At 40.3% G+C, this 18,250-nt stretch overlaps 2 long non-coding RNA genes across 2 annotated transcripts in view; both read left to right on the top strand.

Moving 5' to 3' along the window:
- LOC116570639 overlaps positions 1 to 18,250 on the top strand; it is a 355,418-nt gene that overhangs the window by 205,807 nt on the left and 131,361 nt on the right. The gene's annotated exons all lie outside the window — the stretch shown is intronic.
- On the top strand, positions 4,626 to 7,033 carry LOC116570640. The gene is made up of 3 exons (XR_004277504.1): positions 4,626 to 4,797; positions 5,457 to 5,575; positions 6,342 to 7,033. It is a non-coding gene; the product is annotated as an uncharacterized LOC116570640 (long non-coding RNA).

Here is an 18,250-nt window from a genome sequence, read left to right on the forward strand (position 1 = left end):
ACAAACCTTTTTGTACCTAACTTTTGTCATGGCAAAAGGGAGAAGTTGGCTTTCATTCATTAGCTTTGATTACCTTTTTCTTACCATAGACTTCACATTTTAGAACATTCTCACTCTCAAATTTACGTAAGTAACAATGAATCTATTTTTCCTAGTGCTCTCATTTATCATGGATATATATAATTTCTACCTAGCCAGAGCTTCTGGTCACAGCGAAGTACTCAGTGTAACCACACTAGGAGGATATCATTCCAAGTGTTAGAGAAGAAACTTGGCCTTTGACCTCACCTGGGGAGAGTTAACCACAAGAAGACTTGTGATTTCTGGAAAGATATCAAAAAGTTGAAAAGAGCTGGAGGAACCAAGTTGCCAAAAACATAAATAGACCTGGAGTTAGATCTTTATTTTACCATTCAGTAGCTATGTGACTTTGGGTAAATTACTTAACCTCTCTGAATCACATTATTCTCATTTATAAAATGGAGATAATCATAGTGTAGCTACCTCACCCACCTCACAAATTTCTTTTCTAGGAGTTAACTAATATGCTTGGAAATTTGTTCAAAACTACAAAACCTGATAAGAATATAAGTTGTTCTTTCTAGTATTATATATATTCCAATTCCATATATTCTTAGAATGTTTGCAACTGACAGTTTTTCAGACTTAGATTCCATCATCCGTCCTGTTAAATGTATGAGATGATTTGCCTCATCATTGTCATCTGTATTCCTTATTCACAAAGTGGTTTTTTTTTAAATTGTGGTAAAACACAACTAATACAAAATGCACCATTTTAAAGTATACAATTCAGTGGTATTTAGTATACTCACAGTATTGTGTGATCATGGCCACTGTCTAGTTCCAGAACATTGTCATCACTCTGAAAGAAAATCCCATATCCATGAAGCAATTGCTCCCTGTTCTGCCCTCCCTTGTCCCCTGAACCCCTGGCAACCACTAAAAAGCTAGGTTCTTCTGTATAGATTTGTCTTCTCTGGACATTTCCTATAAATGGAATCACACAATATGTGACTTTTTGTGTCTGGTTTCATTCACTTAGTATAAGCTTCATCCATGTAGCAAGTATTAGGACATCATTTCTTTTTATGGCTGAATAAAATTCCACTCTATGGAAATGCCACACAAAGTGGTTTTTAAAACCTTTGGATTATTGGCTTTTTGAGACTGGCTGTACACACTGGCTGTACACAATGACTCTCCTCCTGACACAATTGCATGTAACTTTATGCCCAAACCCATTAATGTACCCCAGATTAAAAACTTCCTCAAGTAAGAGATCATTCTCTGAATCCTTTCATTCATCCATCCATCCATCCGTCCATCCATTCTGACCATTCATACATAGTTACTGATTGAGTATAAGGTACTTTTCTATACTCTAGGGGAGATAAAACTGATTTAAAAAAAAAACAGACAAGAATTTTCTTCACCCATTGGGCTTACTTTTAAGTAGTGGGCAACATACAGTGAACAAATAAATTATATAGTTTATAAGAGGATCCTAAGTGCTATGGGGAGAAACAAAGCCAGAGAAGGAGGTAGGAAGTCCTGAGGAGGCAGCACTGCAGTTTTAAATAGGGTGGTCAGGGGAAACTTCATGGAGAAGGTGACCTTTGGATGAGTGTGTGATGAAGTAGCCATGGGTTCAGTCTTATCTGTAGAAGGACCTGATCACTGTTGCAAAGATGCCTAAAGTAGCATTCTTTTTCCCTGCAACAAGGGCAATTCCATCTTTAAATAGTCAGATAAGAATTCTTATAGATGGGGTTGCCTGGATGGCTCAGGTGGTTAAGCATCTGTCTTTGCCTCAGGTCATGGTCCCAGGGTCCTGGGATCCATCCGCACATCAGGCTCTTTGCTCAGCAAGGAGCCTGCTTCTCCCTTTCTCTCTGCCCCTCCCCCTGCTTGTGCTCTCTTGCCCTCTCTGTCAAATACATAAATAAAATCTTAAAAAAAAAAAAAAGGAATTCCTGTAGATGTGGATTTCCACAAGTTTGCCTTCCAAAAATGTCTGAAGTTCACTGTGTTTTATGATAACTTAGGGCACAGGCTTGGGAGTCAGACTCTCTCTCTGCCACAAAAAATCTGCATACTTTTCCAGAAAGTCAGTTAGCTCACATTATAGCTTTTTCATTTGTGAAATGGTAATAATGATCCTATATATCTTATCCTTTCCACAACAACTCTATCCAATAAAATGAAGTATCTAAAACACCCATCACCCTTCATGAAGTAGAGATTTCCAATTCATTGAATAAAAAAAATAATTTTATTTGTTTATAGAACACTTGCTGATTGTTATCCCCTCCTGAAGTAAAACACTTTTACATGTTGTTTAACCACTGGGAAAAAGGAAGTGTTCTGCTGCCTGTGTGGTTTCAGTCAGAAAAAGAAGGAAGTGGGACAGCATATTATTGGGTTTGTAGAGAATGAGTCCAACTCTTTCAGCCCCACAATACACACTGTTGATGTCTCAGCCTTCTGTCTCTACATTAGGAATCATTCTGAATTTTCCTGTGATTTGAGTTCTTGCTTTGGCCTCAAAGGCAGAATTTCCTTTACTTGGCTTTCTCCCTCAGTTCCTCCAGGTCTTTAATTCAGAGAATCCTTCCCTGAACTTGCTTTTCACCACTTTATTTTTCTTCATAGTACTCAACACAATTTTTTTTTTTTTAAATCCCCAGTATACAGAATAGTGCTTAGCACTCCCAGGCACTCAAGAAAACATTTGCTGAGTAGAAAAATGTATTGGAAGTCATGAGTTTTGTACTTTCTACGATTTGATGTTGGGTGTGACTAGATGACTGACTTTGACTGATGAACTATGTGAGCATAAGTGACAACATATCAGTATCAGGTGGAAGCTTTAAAAAACCAGAGCATGCTCTGTTGCCTTTTCTTTTCCTCTGTCAAGCAACTAGCAATGTTAGAGAGAGTGGCTTCATTGTCAGCCTGGGTCTCAGAATGATTACAATAGAGTGTCTCCTGACTTCTTGTGATAAGCATGTAACATAACAAGAAACAAACCTTTGTTTTTTAAGCCACAGAGCTTTGTGTGTTTTTTGTTACCGCAGCATAACCTAGACTATCCTGACTGATCAAAGTGCCAACCTTGTAATTTGGTCTTCTTATTCTCTCTTCCCAAGAGAGAGATCTGAGTATCACTTACTTTCAAATGAAAGTTCTGTGAATAAAAAAAAAAAAATGGATGTGGTGTGACAATATCATGTGGGTCACATCTGACTTATTCAAAGAAGTCTCCCAGACAACCTCTGGTCAGCTCCTGTTTCATGTGCACTTTAGGCACTGGAGAATGAGATTAAGTCTCAGAAGTCATTTCCTTCAGGGAACCAAGACCTCAACACGAGACAGTCCTCACCTAGCTCCAGGCCCTATGCCATTTGTTCTTTTTCGGTTTCTGCTGTACTGACCAAGTCTGTGCTGCCTCTATTAATTTCCCTCTTTATGTCAGTGGGGGTAGACAATGATCTTAATACTCAATCTCAGATTAATTGTTTGAGGTTTAGTGTGGGGAAAATAAAACACCAAAGATTGGGCATCAGAGGATTTTGGTTTAAGTATCTATTTATTAGCTCTGTGATTGTGGGTACATTGCTTAGCTTTCCTGGGTTAAAGAACCCTAGTTATAAAAGTGGGATGACAATGTGAGTCCTCTTCCCAACCAAAATTCTTGAGGCAAGCTGTGTTTTTGGAATTCTGAATTTTTTTACTTTTCATTTTTTATGTTTTTTAGAGTTCTATTGATTTATTTTAGGGGGCATGGAGAGGGAGAGAGGGGCAGAGGGAAAGAATCTCAAGCAGATTCCCTGCTGAGTGTGGAGCCTGATGTGGGGCTTGATCTTACAACCCTGAGATCATGACCAGAGCCAAAATCAAGATTTGGACACTTACCCAACTGAGCCGTCCAGGTGCTTCTGGAATTCTGAATTTTTTAGATTTTAGAAAGGTAACATGTTACATATGATATATAAATTAAAAAAAAAAAGCCCAACAGGATCTAGGACCGCCTCCAAAAGCAAATGTATTAATATCTCTGCTGCAAAATGTATAAATATTTATATAAGAAGGATAGAGACTATGACGAAGCTCATTTCAACTCAAATCAGGCTTTTCATCACATTCATTTCCCCCATACTTCTGGTTTAGAGTTTTTAAAAATATATGGATAATGTATGGTAGACCTATTTTTTGTTGTTATAAAGAATAAATGAGCTAATGTGTATGAAAAGGACATTGTGTACAGTGTCACCATGAAAACGAGAATGGTTGTATTATCACAACACAGAATCAGTAGTTCATTAAACAACATTCAACATAACATTCAACCATAACAATAATATTCAACAAGCATCTATTATGTGTTCATCATTGTGCTAGGTGTTGGTACTTATATTATTAATGGACCAAGGATCCATTTCTTCCATCCAGCCTCTTGCCCAGAGCATGCATGTGTTTCTACACAGTTTTCCCAAGTGTTTGTGCACACAGGGTCAGTCTCTTGTTTCTTTCTTAGGCTTATTAAAATACTTCATTATTTGGAGCTTTAAAAAAATACTTCAGATAAATTAAATTATCTACTTTTCAGAACAAGTTAGCCCTAGAAGGTCTTCCGGTGAGTCACATTCTGAGCAGAGAAATCTGGCATTGAGGCATAATTAACATTCTGGGTTGCCCCCAGTTTCTATGGAGATGAGTCTAGCCCCTCGGGGGAGGAGTGATGGATGTGTAATCTCCAAGATAAGTAACTGACAGGTAAGAAATTTTCCTTTCTCAAATGCATTAATTATTCACATTCATTATTCATCAAACACTGTGAGTTTCCATTTAGAAATTGGACCAAATGGAGAAATTCTCCCCTGTCCACCCCTCATAATCAAATTCTTCCAGGGACTGCTAAGCATTTGAGTAGGTCTGCTATTTGGTCTAGTTTCATGGCAAGTGTTTGTCTGATGTTGCTGGGAGATGGAATGAAGATTAAACACTTTGTTGACAACAATAGCACAGACTTTTGGGGGCTTCAACTTTGCCAATCCCTAATATTTTCTTACTATCATTTCTTTTTTCTAGAACATTAGCTTGGTAAGAACCCAGCCCTTACCTGTCTTGTTTACTACAGTATTCCCAGCCCCTAGAATGGGATATAGGCACTTGATAAATGTTTATGAAATAAGAGAATGAATGGAAGAGATTTGGGTCTGGGGATGCAGAACCCAGCAGAGGAAATGCACTTGTGAGTGATCCAGCCCTAGTTCCTTGAGGGATCAGAGTTAACATACACTGAGACACAGAGAGAAACAGCTGGGACAAGATCCTCAGTCCATTCCAGGATAGGCACCCTTTGGCCTTTGGCACATTCTTTAAAGCCTTTCTTATTGCAAACATTGCTTTTTAATCAATTTATTTGAACCTAGACCTGATCTTTGCCTGGAGTGTATCCCAGAACCATGATCAGTCAGGAACTATGGATTGCCTCAACTGGCCAGACTGAAACACCAGAGTGCTTAGTGCCACCATCCAGCAAGAGCTCAAGGTTTGCAAAAATGGATTCTCTAAAGGCTGATTTGTCCAATGACCAGTTTCCCTAAAACATGTTCTCTATAATCAATTTATAAAGTAGTTGCCTTTGCTGTTCAATGGGAAGTTTTCACAAGCTCTTGAGCTTTTCAGGGGTGTCTTTTTGTTCCATATTATTGTTAGTTTCATCAGAGCTGTGTCTCTGTGGCAGGTCAAGGTTTCTTGCTTTGTAGATTTTCTTCTCATTGGCTCTGTGACTTTTGGGCATGAGAATTTTTTTTTCAATGTATTCTAATCAGGCATTGTGAGTGTCTTAAATGTTAAAGATAGTATAAAAGTCCACTTTATTGCCCAAGTACTTGTTGACTGATTCAAACAAGTGAATATATTTTGTTTGGTTTTGAGCATTAGAGAAGCTCCGGGATCTGAATTATTAAACACATAAGAAACTGATGTTCATTTCCTCTGAACTGAAAGGGCCATGTGACTGAGGGGAAACAGTTTCAGGAAAGCTAAAGCTAATCATCCTTCTCAATAGCACATCCTTTCATTCATTCATTAATTCAACATGTATTGAGTCCCATTTTAGTGCTGGGCCTTATTCTAGGGACTTGGAATAAAAGAAAAATAAGACAAGTTTCCTACTTTGGAGACTAGTCTCTTTTGAAGTTTCCTGGTAAAATGTAAGGTCCATTCTGTTGAACTCATTTAACCTTTTTTTTTTTTCCCCTTTCCAACTTTGGGGTCATTCTTTTAGCCTGTTTCACCTTCTACTCTGACAGGTATAACTAACATGTCTTAAACATACTGGAGTTGATCTTCATGGCCCATCTTAATTCTGGTGAAAATGTCCCTTCTCATCTTACAAAAGCTGCCTATATGGTTTGAGACTGCAGATTCAACCCCTCAGCATCTTCCTACCCTCTCTTCACTGTCAGCCCTGTCCTTTCTGGGACATGTGAATCTGAAGAACTGTGTTCAAGTCCTGCTCTTCCTTTGGAAGCTCAAACTCTTCATCTGTTAAGTGGGCTAAAGGAGACTAACTCACAGTGTTATTGCAAGTAAAGTGGACCTAGGAGTACTTTGTAAGCAATGAGATAATAATGTGAGAGTTTATAATAGATTAGAGTGAATCAGGTTCTAATGCACAAATAAGGAAAACACTGCAGGAACATAGAGGAGAGACAATTAGGGAGATCAAGTTTTGCAAAGCTGGTATGGTGAACTTGGCCTTGAGATTAAGAGATCCCTAGGTAAAGCAGAACATTCCAGAAAGAAAAAAAAAAAAGGCAGCTGGACAAAGTCTCAGAGATGCCAAGAAGTCCTGTATGTTTGGCAGAAAATGAACAAGAGGATTGGGGGAAGTCATAGGTGTTGATAAATTAAGTACAAGTCAGTTCCTGAAGAGCTCTGTATGCCATATTAAAGAGTTTGAGCTTTATTTACAGAGCCACTGAAAAGTTTCTCTCTCTTTTTTTTTCAAGATTTTATTTATTTATTTGAGAGAAAGAGAGAGAGAGAGTCTGTGCATGCAGGGGAAGGGGCAGACGGAGAGGGAGAGGGACAAGCAAACTCCACACTGAGCACAGAGCCCAATGTGGGGCTCGATTTCACCACCCTGAGATCATGACCTGAGCTGAAATCAAGAGTTGGATGCTTAACCCATTGAGCCACCCAGGTGCCCCGAAAAGTTTCTTTCTACAGATCATTTCTTGTGTGAGCCAATATATGCTAAGCACTTGTGATTTATCAGAAGAATCATAAAAAGAACATCCATGTATCCAGTTGAAGAAATAGTATAAGAGATGACGGGTCCCCTGTGAAACTCTCTGTGTTCCCCTCCTTGGTAGAATCCTACTTCCCTAAGAGTAACTCAGACTCTGACTTCAGTGTCTGTTATTCCATGGTTTGTCATTACAGTTTGACTCATCTGTGGGGTTCAATGACTCTTTGCTGGATACAGCAATGAAAACTCATGTCTCCATGCAGGTGGTCTCTGTGCCCTTTCTCACAGGTGTTGCTCCCTTTTCTGCTGCCATCCCTTATCATTCCGCAATGTTAATGTGTCTATCACACTCAGGTTTCTTGATTTACATGCTGGTGTGAGTCTTTATCAAATAGTTGTGTTTGTTATCAAAACAGCTTTATACAGATTACTCTCTGAATCTCGTTCAACATAGCAACGATTTATTTCTATCTCTTCTTCCCATCTTTATCCATGTTAAGTGGAGTTATTATAATCTAGACATTTTATGTTTTGTGCTTGAGCTTTTTGCTTCGTGTTATTCTGTAATGCCTGTATTTCTAGGGGATGTTTATATTAATTATTTTTATGAGTTCCCAATATTCTATCAAGCAAATATATTATAATTTGCTTTATCATAATTAAATTGCTGGATATTCAGGTTGCTTCCAATTTTAAACTACTATGAGTAACATTGCTATAAAACATTGTTTTTTACTTATAGGATTTTTTTTTCTTGTTTTGAATTATTTCCTTAGGATATATTTTCATGAATGAGATTACTTGGTCAAGCGCATGATTAATTTTGTGGTTCTTGTTACTTGAGGGGCTTTTTTTACATGAAAAAAACTGTTTATTTTTCTGATTATAAAAGTAATTCATGCTCATTATAGAACACCTGGAAGACACAGAAATGTGTAAAGGGAAAACCAAAACTCCCTCCTAATCTTATCCCACAAAGATAACCATCGTGAATGTTAAATGGTTCTAATCCATCATTAGCATTTTGGTATATTTCCTTTAACTTTCACAAATTGGGATCAGATATTGTTTTGTATCCTGCTTTTTAAACTTAATTATCAGCTCTTCCTATGACACATAATTGTTTTCAAAGAAGTAATGTTTTTTAATGGCCACATAATGTTGTGTTACATGGATGACTATCTACCCCTTCTTACTGGGCTTTTTAACTTACTGGAACAAATAATGCTCATATAGGATGAGAATACTGATTATTAGGAAAATGTATGGAGGTAAAGTGCTAGAGGAAGGATACAAATATTGTCAATTTTTTTTTTAAAGATTTTATTTATTTATTTGACAGAGAGAGATCACAGGTAGATGAAGAGAGAGGCAGGCAGAGAGAGAGAGAGGGAAGCAGGCTCCCTGCTGAGCAGAGAGCCCGATATGGGACTTGATCCCAGGACCCTGAGATCGTGACCTGAGCCGAAGGCAGCGGCTTAACCCACTGAGCCACCCAGGCACCCAATATTGTCAATTTTTGATCCATGCAGGAATCATGAGCCTTGATTTGCAACATTCCTTTGCCACTCTGCAGTTTCTTATTGCTGCTATAGCAAATCACCACAATGTGAACGGCTTAAACTAACATAAATATTTTCTTACAGTTCTGGAGATCAGAAGTACAAAATGGGTCTCACTGGGTTAAAAATCAAAGTATCAACAGGGCCGCATTCCTTCCAGAGGTTCTAGGAAGAATCCATTCCCTTGGCTTTTCTAGCTTCTTGAGGTCACTGGCATTCCTTGGCTCATGATCCCCTTCCTGCATTTTCAGAGCCAGGAGTGTTCGGCCAAGCCCTCACACCCCTGTCTCTCTGGCTCTCCCTCACCTGCCTTCCTCTTCCACTATTGCAAAAGTGATTACATTGGCCTACCTGGATAGCCCGGGCTACGCTCCCTATCTTAAAGTCAGCTTTTTAGCAATCTTCATTCCCTTCCTGCCATGTAATCTAATAGATTCACAGGTTCTGGGGATTAGGACACGACCATCTTTTGGGGTGTCATTATTTTGCCTACCACACATTCCTCCTTTTGTGTATAGTTATCCTACCTCCCATTGCTTTGTTTTTGGTTGGGAATCCGTTCCGCCAGGATTCAACAGAAAGCCAAAAAAGTGTTTTGATCCTTAACTATGTGTAAGACACTACCAGATACAAAGTCCTCAAAAAAATTTGGCTGATGGAGGAAATATTTACTTACACAAAGACCTTAGTCAAAGCAAAGTATGATCAGTGACAAAGAGCAGTCCCAAATAACTCAAAGGAACACAGAGAACAGCCTATTAATTTTTTTTCATTAAAAAAAAATTTATTTATTTTCAGCATAACAGTATTCATTGTTTGTGCACCACACCCAATGCTCCATGCAATCTGTGCGCTCTCTAATACCCACCACCTGGTTCCCCCAACCTCCCACCGCCCCCCAACCGCTTCAAATCCCTCAGATTGTTTTACAGAGTCCATAGTCTCTCATGGTTCACCTCCCCTTCCAATTTCCCCCAACTCCCTTCTCCTCTCTAACTCCCCTTGTCCTCCATGCTATTTGTTATGCTCCATAAATAAGTGAAACCATATGATAATTGACTCTCTCTGCTTGACTTATTTCACTCAGCATAATCTCTTCCAGTCCCATCCATGTTGCTACAAAAGTTGGGTATTCATCCTTTCTGATGGAGGCATAATATTCCATAGTGTATATGGACCACATCTTCCTTATCCATTCATCCGTTGAAGAGCATCTTGGTTCTTTCCACAGTTTGGCGACCGTGGCCATTGCTGCTATAAACATTGGGGCACAGATGGCCCTTCTTTTCACTACATCTGTATCTTTGGGGTAAATACCCAGTAGTGCAATTGCAGGGTCATAGGGAAGCTCTATTTTAATTTCTTGAGGAATCTCCACACTGTTATTAATTTTTACTCTGGAAAACTTCCTGAAGGACATGCCATTTGAACTGAAAATGTAATGATGGCTAGAATTTTTATATGTAGAGCTGGGAAATGGCAAGGAAGGACCAGAATGACTAAAGGCACAGAGAATGTGTCCAGAGATTGCTTAGTCTAGTAGAATGCTGTCTGATAGAATTTTCTATGATGATGGAAATGTTCTATATCTGTGGTGTTCAATAGAGGGGCCAATAGCCAAATGTGGCCATTAAGCACTTTAAATATGGCTGGTGCAACTGAATTTTTAATTTTTAATTTCATTTTTAATTTAATTTAATTTAAAATTTCATTTTTAATTTCATTTTAATAAATTTAACTGTAAATAGTCACAGGTGGCCAGAGGTTGTCATCAGGACAACACAATCTAGAGTGACTAGAACAAGGGATCTTTTGAGGAAAGGGTTTTTGAAGACTGCATTATAAGATTTATTGAGGCAACAATGCAATAGAGGCCCTTGAGAGACTCTGGACTCTGGGAACCAAACTGAGGGTTACAGAAGGGAGAGAGGTGGGGGGAAGGAGTAACCGGGTGATGGGTATTAAGGAGGGTATGTGTGGTGACAAGCACTGGGTGTTATTTGCGACTAATGAATCATTGAACACTACATCAAAAACTAATGATGTACTATATGCTGGCTAATTGAACATAATAATAAAAAAATGAATCATGAAAAATTAATTAAGTGAACAATAGAGGGTCTTAAAAACCATGCATTGGGTAACGGGGAGTCACTACAGTGTTTTGAGCTGGAGAATTAGGTGATCACAAGTATGTTAGACTTAAGAAACTATTCTGATGGCTTTTGGAGGATGGGATGGATGGGAGGAAGTTTAAAGCCAGTTGATACCAGGACTGATGCACAAGTCGTATTGAGTTCTACAAACCTCCTAGTCTGTATTAACATTTTAGGGTGACTTTGTTTATGTCCATACTATGGGCATTGGAATATAGATATCTGAGGATGTATGGGAAGCCTTTCCCATTGGATTCTTAGCACTACTGGATACTTCCTATATCTTCTGTATAAAACTTTATTAGGATCTGGTTTAGAATTTTCCTAGCATTTTTATTCTTTCTTCCACTTAAAGCACGTGATTGTAAGGGCTGTGAGGGCACGGACAATGTTATTCATTGTTGTCTTTTTAGCACCAGAAGAATACTTGGAATAGTGCAGCTGTTCAATAAATATTGTGTAAGATAATGTCTTATTAGGTTGATGAAGAATTTTGTGGTTCTGATAGGATTTTCCTGTACCTTTCGAAAAGCACGTTGTCAACCACTGTCCTGAACAGACTCTCACAATTGTCTTATGGAGCCAAATGTTCAGCTCCTACGGTTGCTTGTCTTTCAAGGTCATACCCTTCAACTGGAAGAAATCAGCCCCCCAATCTCTCAGTTTTTATCCAGTACTTCAAAGTGTCAAGAGAGTTATCGATAGCCTTTTGGATGCTTTATGGATCTATAAACACGTGTAGTGCAGTTGGTTGCATTTGGAAAACTTGCTCATCTCTGTGACATTTCATGACCATGCACTCCGCACACTCTGTCCACCCAGACTACTTCCCTTACCTCCCCCAACAAAGACAAGTCAACCTTGGTGACAGAACACTTCCCCCAGGCAACTATCATTGATTTCTTCGTACTGCTAGTACTTAAAAATCCTTATTTTTTCCAGGTATCTGAGTACTCATTTTGGCACTCTTTTATATTATCATTTTATTATTTCCTATGTCTATATCTTGTTCTTATTCTTCTCTGCATGATAGTATAAGTTCCTTAAACACAGACATAGAAGTGAACAAAGACCACCCCAATGAGAATAAGCAAAGGCTATTTATGCAGAGTTTGCTGTGCTAAGGAAGTCAGCCACCATCACTTGGGGAGAGTCAAAGGCAGGCAGTGGAGTAGGAAAGCTTTATAGTGGGAAAAAGGGAATGCTTCAAATGTGCCCTGACTGGAGGCCACTGGCATGGAGAAGCTGGAGGCAAGCTCACTAGAAGCTGAGCATTCTGTGTGAGTGGTTGGGAGTGTGTACTCGCTTTTCTTTGGTCCTAAGTTGAACGCCAAGACAAAGACTAGAGAAGCTGTCAGTTACTCATCCATTTCCACTTTTGGGGGCTGATTGATGCAGGAGACATTGTTTGGCTTCCTTGACTGTCTGTTGTAGGTAGTGGATTGTCTTCCTGGACTGATGGCTACAGATTGTGGGTTAGCGTCCTGTTTTTATATACAGTCTAGCCATTATCCATTTGTATCTTCAGTCTCTCACAGGAACTGTATCTTAGGCTTCTCTTACACCTGGCCTTCCCACATGCTCTTCTGGCTCTCTAGTGTCTTCTACATCCCCGGAAATAACACGGGCGTGTGATCCCCATTTGGTTGAATGGCATGGCTGCACATCCGGTAGAAAGAACCCTGAGCTGGGAGTTGGCTTGGGTCAGTCATTCAGGTCTGTTCCAGCATATTCCATTCCCTTCACATTTATAGTATCCCCTGGAAACATCAAGCCCTAAAAACGGTGCTCATGGCCCAAAAAAGGGTGATTAAAAAATCCCTGCTCTCAAACAGCCCTTAACAGATCCCTCTTTATACTTTAGATTTTCATCCATAAAATAGCAACAATAATTGCTTCAAGCTGTTGGGAGGGTAGGATCAGATGAAGTACGCAAAAGCATGCAGCACGTTGTAAAGAGTTATAAGCTGTGAGGAAGTTTCGCTATTTTAAATGTTTAATAATTGCTTTTCCGAAAAGACAAAGTAACTCCGGAAGATGATGCATCTTGATAAACTTTTCCTCCATATTTTCTATAAGTTATGATACAATCACACCATGGACAGAGCACCTCTGCATTTCTTTTTCTAGATTTTTTTCCCCTGAGGGATCTGGGTATAATTATACCTCTGTCTTTTCAGGGGGTGATACAGTTTCAAAAGCCTGTTTAAAGGATTTCTAGTTGCCAAGCTGTCCTGTGAACTGGCCAATACGATTCCTTGAATCATCGCCCAGTGCGGACCCAATTTATATTTGGAATTTCATGCCATCTTGAAGGAACACCATCCAGTGCCAGGGTCTTCTTTGAGCTAATTGGGCTTTGGCAGTGATGTCATTCCATGGTGGGCGTTTGTCGAGACTATGGCAGTGATAACGCAAGTCTCATTTTCGGCAGCGTGTGCCCATGTGTGCAAAAGGCTGCTCCCCTCCCTCACAGGCAATCACTCCTCCTGCTGTAGTTCCACTTCTGGTCCCTTTCTGAAGACGGGAGATCAGTAGGCTATTTATACCCCATGGCTAGAAACATTCCTCTCCTTCAAGTCCGTGTGCAACTATTTCTCCTGTTATTAATGTGGCTTAAAATATAATGAGGGAGAGCAGTCATCAAACTTAGCAAACTTTTGATAAGCAGGAAAGAGTCAGAAAGTCATAGAGGGAGGTGTCTCCTGGGGCTAACACGACAGGTATTGAAATGAAGCAGATCTGTGTGGCATGGCTGCCTGGCCATAGTCAGCCATGTGTATTGGACAAGGTCGTTGACCTATACCAGCCTGTGTGATGAAAGAAATGCTTTGGGTCTCATGGGGTTGTAGGTTAAATGGAACCCAGATTTATGGCTGTTCCCCTATGTCTGCTGACTTTGCCAACCTCAGATTTTTCTTTCTATCCTGTGAAGTAATCTTCATGACCCAAGAGCATTGGGGAATAAGGAAGAATTTTCTGGTGATTTTCCAGGGGAGATGAAGAAGGTTTCATTACATGTCTCACAGTGGGGTTTCACAGAACACTCTTTTCTAGAACAGTCCTCAGTTTCTGCTCTATTATTTCTAAACAATTCAGTTCTGCCCCAAATTTGCACACCATTATAGTCATGCCAGTCCCACAGGCATCTTGCTATCCAGTAGTTCAACAGCCCTGCCGTTAAGTGGACATCCAACTGTATCAGAAGGAACTTTGACACTTTTCCCTTATTATGTCATATGTTTCTTGGAGTCTCATCTTTCACTCACATGGTCTATCAAAGTATTGTTTGCAGTCATGTTCAAGTTTTCCCCCTGGGAAGTGTCCTAAGGGAGAGTATAAACACAGATTTCCTCATTTTGCTGCATTAGTTTTATATTCCACGATACATACAAAGCACGTAACACCATGTCATAGTACTTACAGCCATCACAGTACTCAACAAACTGAAGTTTATTTTTTAGGCAAAGTGAAAGCTATGTAGTGAGATACATTGTTTTGATATATCTGGAATAACCGCTATTCTTGAAAATTTATATCTTGTACTTGTCCTCTAATTATTTACATTCTATTAGAAAAGGTATCAGCAAGCCTAAGCCATAATGCCCAATGCATCAAAGCTTCATGGGTGTGTCACCGCAGACTTAAACTCCCATCTGGAGACCTGGCCACATGCCTGCACAGACAGCTCAGTAAGCCATCAGCATCTTTTCCTCCACAGGAAAAGGTGGAGACGACTTTCCCAAGTTTACATTGGCCTCCACAGTGCAAAGGTATAGGCTACAAAGTAATTTTGTTAAAGAAAATAAATACTTGCCTGCCATTTTGTCTTTTCCAACAGGGAAGTTGCATGGACCCCAACCCACAATGTCTCATGGTCTCTCAGTGCCCCTCAGTGAGTAGTCATTGATGTTCCTAGCTGGTTTAGTCTGATCTTTCTGGATCTTAGCAAGTCTGTTCAGACTTCCTTCTCCTACTGTGTGGTTTGTCCTCTGTTTTGCTGGCCTGGTCACTTTCTATCCATTTAACTACAGAGAATGTGCTCTGGGACAGACACTCAGCCAAAGGCTGGGAAAAAAGAGGGGAGGGAAAAAAAACTTCTTGGGTGAACTCAGCCACATCACATGGAGTAGTAAGCCATACAACACTTGGTGAGCTAGTATTCACCACAGGGCAGGTGGGAGAGATTCATTTTGCCTAGGAAGTAGGGAGCCAAGGAAGGTTTCAAGAGCCCTGATGTTTGATGTGGGCTTAAGGAACAAGAAGAGATTTTTTTCTAAGCCATGAAACAGATGATGACAATCATTAGAGCCTTTTTTGGGTGTGCCAGCCAAAATCAAAGTGAGAACTTCAAGGGGGAAAGGAAACTCAAGAGGACAGAATTAAGACCTTTTATTACATCATCGCTTCCTGTGTGGAGACCACGTTCACGTACTAGAGGGCTTTGTATTTTCCTTTAATAAGGAAGGCCATTCTTTTTTTAAATGAAGGTTCATTTATTCTTAGTGAGGTTAAATGATTTGTCCGAGTTTGTATACTTAATAGGTAAAAACAGAATCTAAACCCAATGCCTACCACAGGGTCTAACGCTTAGTTTGTGGTCAACAGCCAATATTTATTGAATGAAGAATGAATGAATGAATGAATGAATGAGTGGAGGAGAAAACACAGTTCTCCTGATGCCCTGATAATATGACACCTGCTACTTGGCATTTGTTGTTGTTGTTTGGTCACATGATAGCTGATGATTATCATTGTCCCAAACAAGGTATATACCCAAGGGTATACCTTGAGACCTTCGTGGCTCCTCAGATTCATGAAATCATCTATAGCGCATGGATTTCTTTTTTAAAAGATTTTATTTATCTGAGAGAGAGAGAGAGTACAAGAGGGGGGTGAGTGAGGGGAGGGGCCCAGGGAGAAGCAGACTTTGCACTGAGCAGAGAGCTGGACGTGGGGCTCTATCTCAGGACCCCAGGATCATGACCCAAGCAGAAGGCAAATGCCTAATCGATTGAGTCACCCAGGTGCCCCAGATTTTTCTATTTTAATATGGACATTTTGCATAGGGCAGGGAGTCCACCAAACAGTTTTAAAAATTGCATTCCGTTCTTTCTGACCTAGTCTCACTACCTTTCAATCTCTCCTGTCCACAGTCATCAGGGTCTTAGTTTTTTAAGTGTACATTTACCCACAACCCCCATATGCTTTCTTTGTGGCCTGTCACATGCCAATATTCCTTCTCCAGTCTAGAGTTAAAGCCTCCAACATGCCTTCTTTTTTTTTTTTTTTTTAAGATTTTATTTGTTTATTTGACAGACAGAGATCACAAGTAGGCAGAGAGGCAGGCAGAGAGAGAGGAGAAAGCAGGATTCCCGCGGAGCAGAGAGCCCGATGTGGGTCTCGATCCCAGGACTCTGGGATCATGATCTGAGCCGAAGACAGAGGCTTTAACCCACTGAGCCACCCAGGCGCCCCCAACACGCCTTCTTATCCTTTTCTTTCACTTCATTTATTCTTGCAGTCATTCAACAAATATTGAGCATTTCTTAAGAATCAGACCCTGTGTAATGTACTGAAGATCCAGGGGTAAAGAGGAAAGACACACAGTCTCACCTCATGAATCTCACTCTCCAATGGAAAAAAACAGTAGAAAATGAAAGTGTGTTATGTAATGGTTTATATTATGTCATGGTAGTTTTGTTAAGTGCCACAAAAGGGAAGTATGGGATGGTGAGTTTGTTTAGTAGGGGAATCTAATTTGATTAAGAGGGTTAGGAGCAGCTTCCCTGAAGGACTGCCTTTAGGGGAGTAGGAAATAGCTCAGCAAAGAGATGGGGATGGAGGGGGCATTCCTGGCAGAAGGCACTGGGTAAAGGCCCTGAGGTAGGACAGAACTTGGTTTTCCCAGAGCGATTTAGAAAGTCTCATGGGGCTGTCATGGTTTGGCCCAACAACAGCTTCACAATGACTTCCTACTGCATTGGGAACAAAATCCAAAGTCCTTCTTCTCATAAATAAGATCACACATAGCCTAGAACCCCTATTATAGCTCAGATCTCAATTCTTCCCTCCCCAACCCCCACCCCGGCCTCATCTTGCTGTTCCTCAGAAATGGCAAATACAGTGCATTTTCTGGGCACCTGCATTTTTTTCTCCCCTCTACTTAACCACCCTCACCAGATATCTTCATAGCTCACTGCCGCATTTCCTCTGGGTTTGCACTAAAATGTTACTGAAGGGGCCTTCTCTGCACACTTTTCTGATGACAAGGGGTAGAGCTCAGGGGTAAAGCAGTGGACTGCACTCTTCCTGTGACATGGACCCTCTGTCCCACTACTCCTCCTGTTGTTCTTTATCACACCTACCACCACCTGACATTGTTTTTATTTGTTAACGAATTGTGTCTCTCCACTAGCTTGCAACGGTCATGATCAAAGCTTCATTTTTGACTGCTGTATCCTCAGCACCTAGAAGAGTGCCTGAGTCATAGCAGGCACTCAACAAATATATATAACGACTGAATGGGATGGGTGATACAGTACCAGACTGGAGAGGAAGACCAGACCCTTCGACGCATATCATATATTTTCGTGCCTCTGGGACTCGCTCATGCTTTTCCCTCTGCCTGCAATGCTCCTCCCCACTCCCTTCGTCCACCGTCATCTCCCGTAGTGGGAGTCCCACCGACATAGCCATTGCCTGAACTTTCACATAGCATTTAATTCCTCTTTGGATTCTAGTGAGTGGGATATATGTTTGACTCTAGTCCTCAAATAGATGTCTCCCAATGGATGAGACCATATTGGATTCATGCCTGTTCCCAGTCCATCACAGAGCTTGATCCAGAGTAGGCGCTCCAGCAAGTCTTTGTTTAATTGGATGGCAAGAGGGCAATAGTCCAGGAGAGCTAATAATCCAGGTCGGGAATTATAATGAGATCAGGGAGCCAAAGTCATGGACCAAAGTCATGGCTTGATTTGAAGGAACAGTTAAAAGCATGAGCTTAGACACATGTTGCCTGCTTTTGAATCCAGCTCTGTTGATTGCTAGTGATTTACTTAAACCCTAAAGGCCTTAGTTTTCATATCTGTAAAATGGGCCTAGTAAGAGTACCTCTCTCATAAAATCATTACAAAATTTATATCAATCACTGTATGGAGGTATTCAGAACAGTGCAAGAAACATAGTGAAAACATAAATTGAAAGCCCTAGTATACTGTCTCCAGGCAAGAGACCTCAAAGCC

This window comes from Mustela erminea, chromosome 12 (assembly GCF_009829155.1).
Source record: "Mustela erminea isolate mMusErm1 chromosome 12, mMusErm1.Pri, whole genome shotgun sequence".
NCBI lineage: Eukaryota > Metazoa > Chordata > Mammalia > Carnivora > Mustelidae > Mustela > Mustela erminea.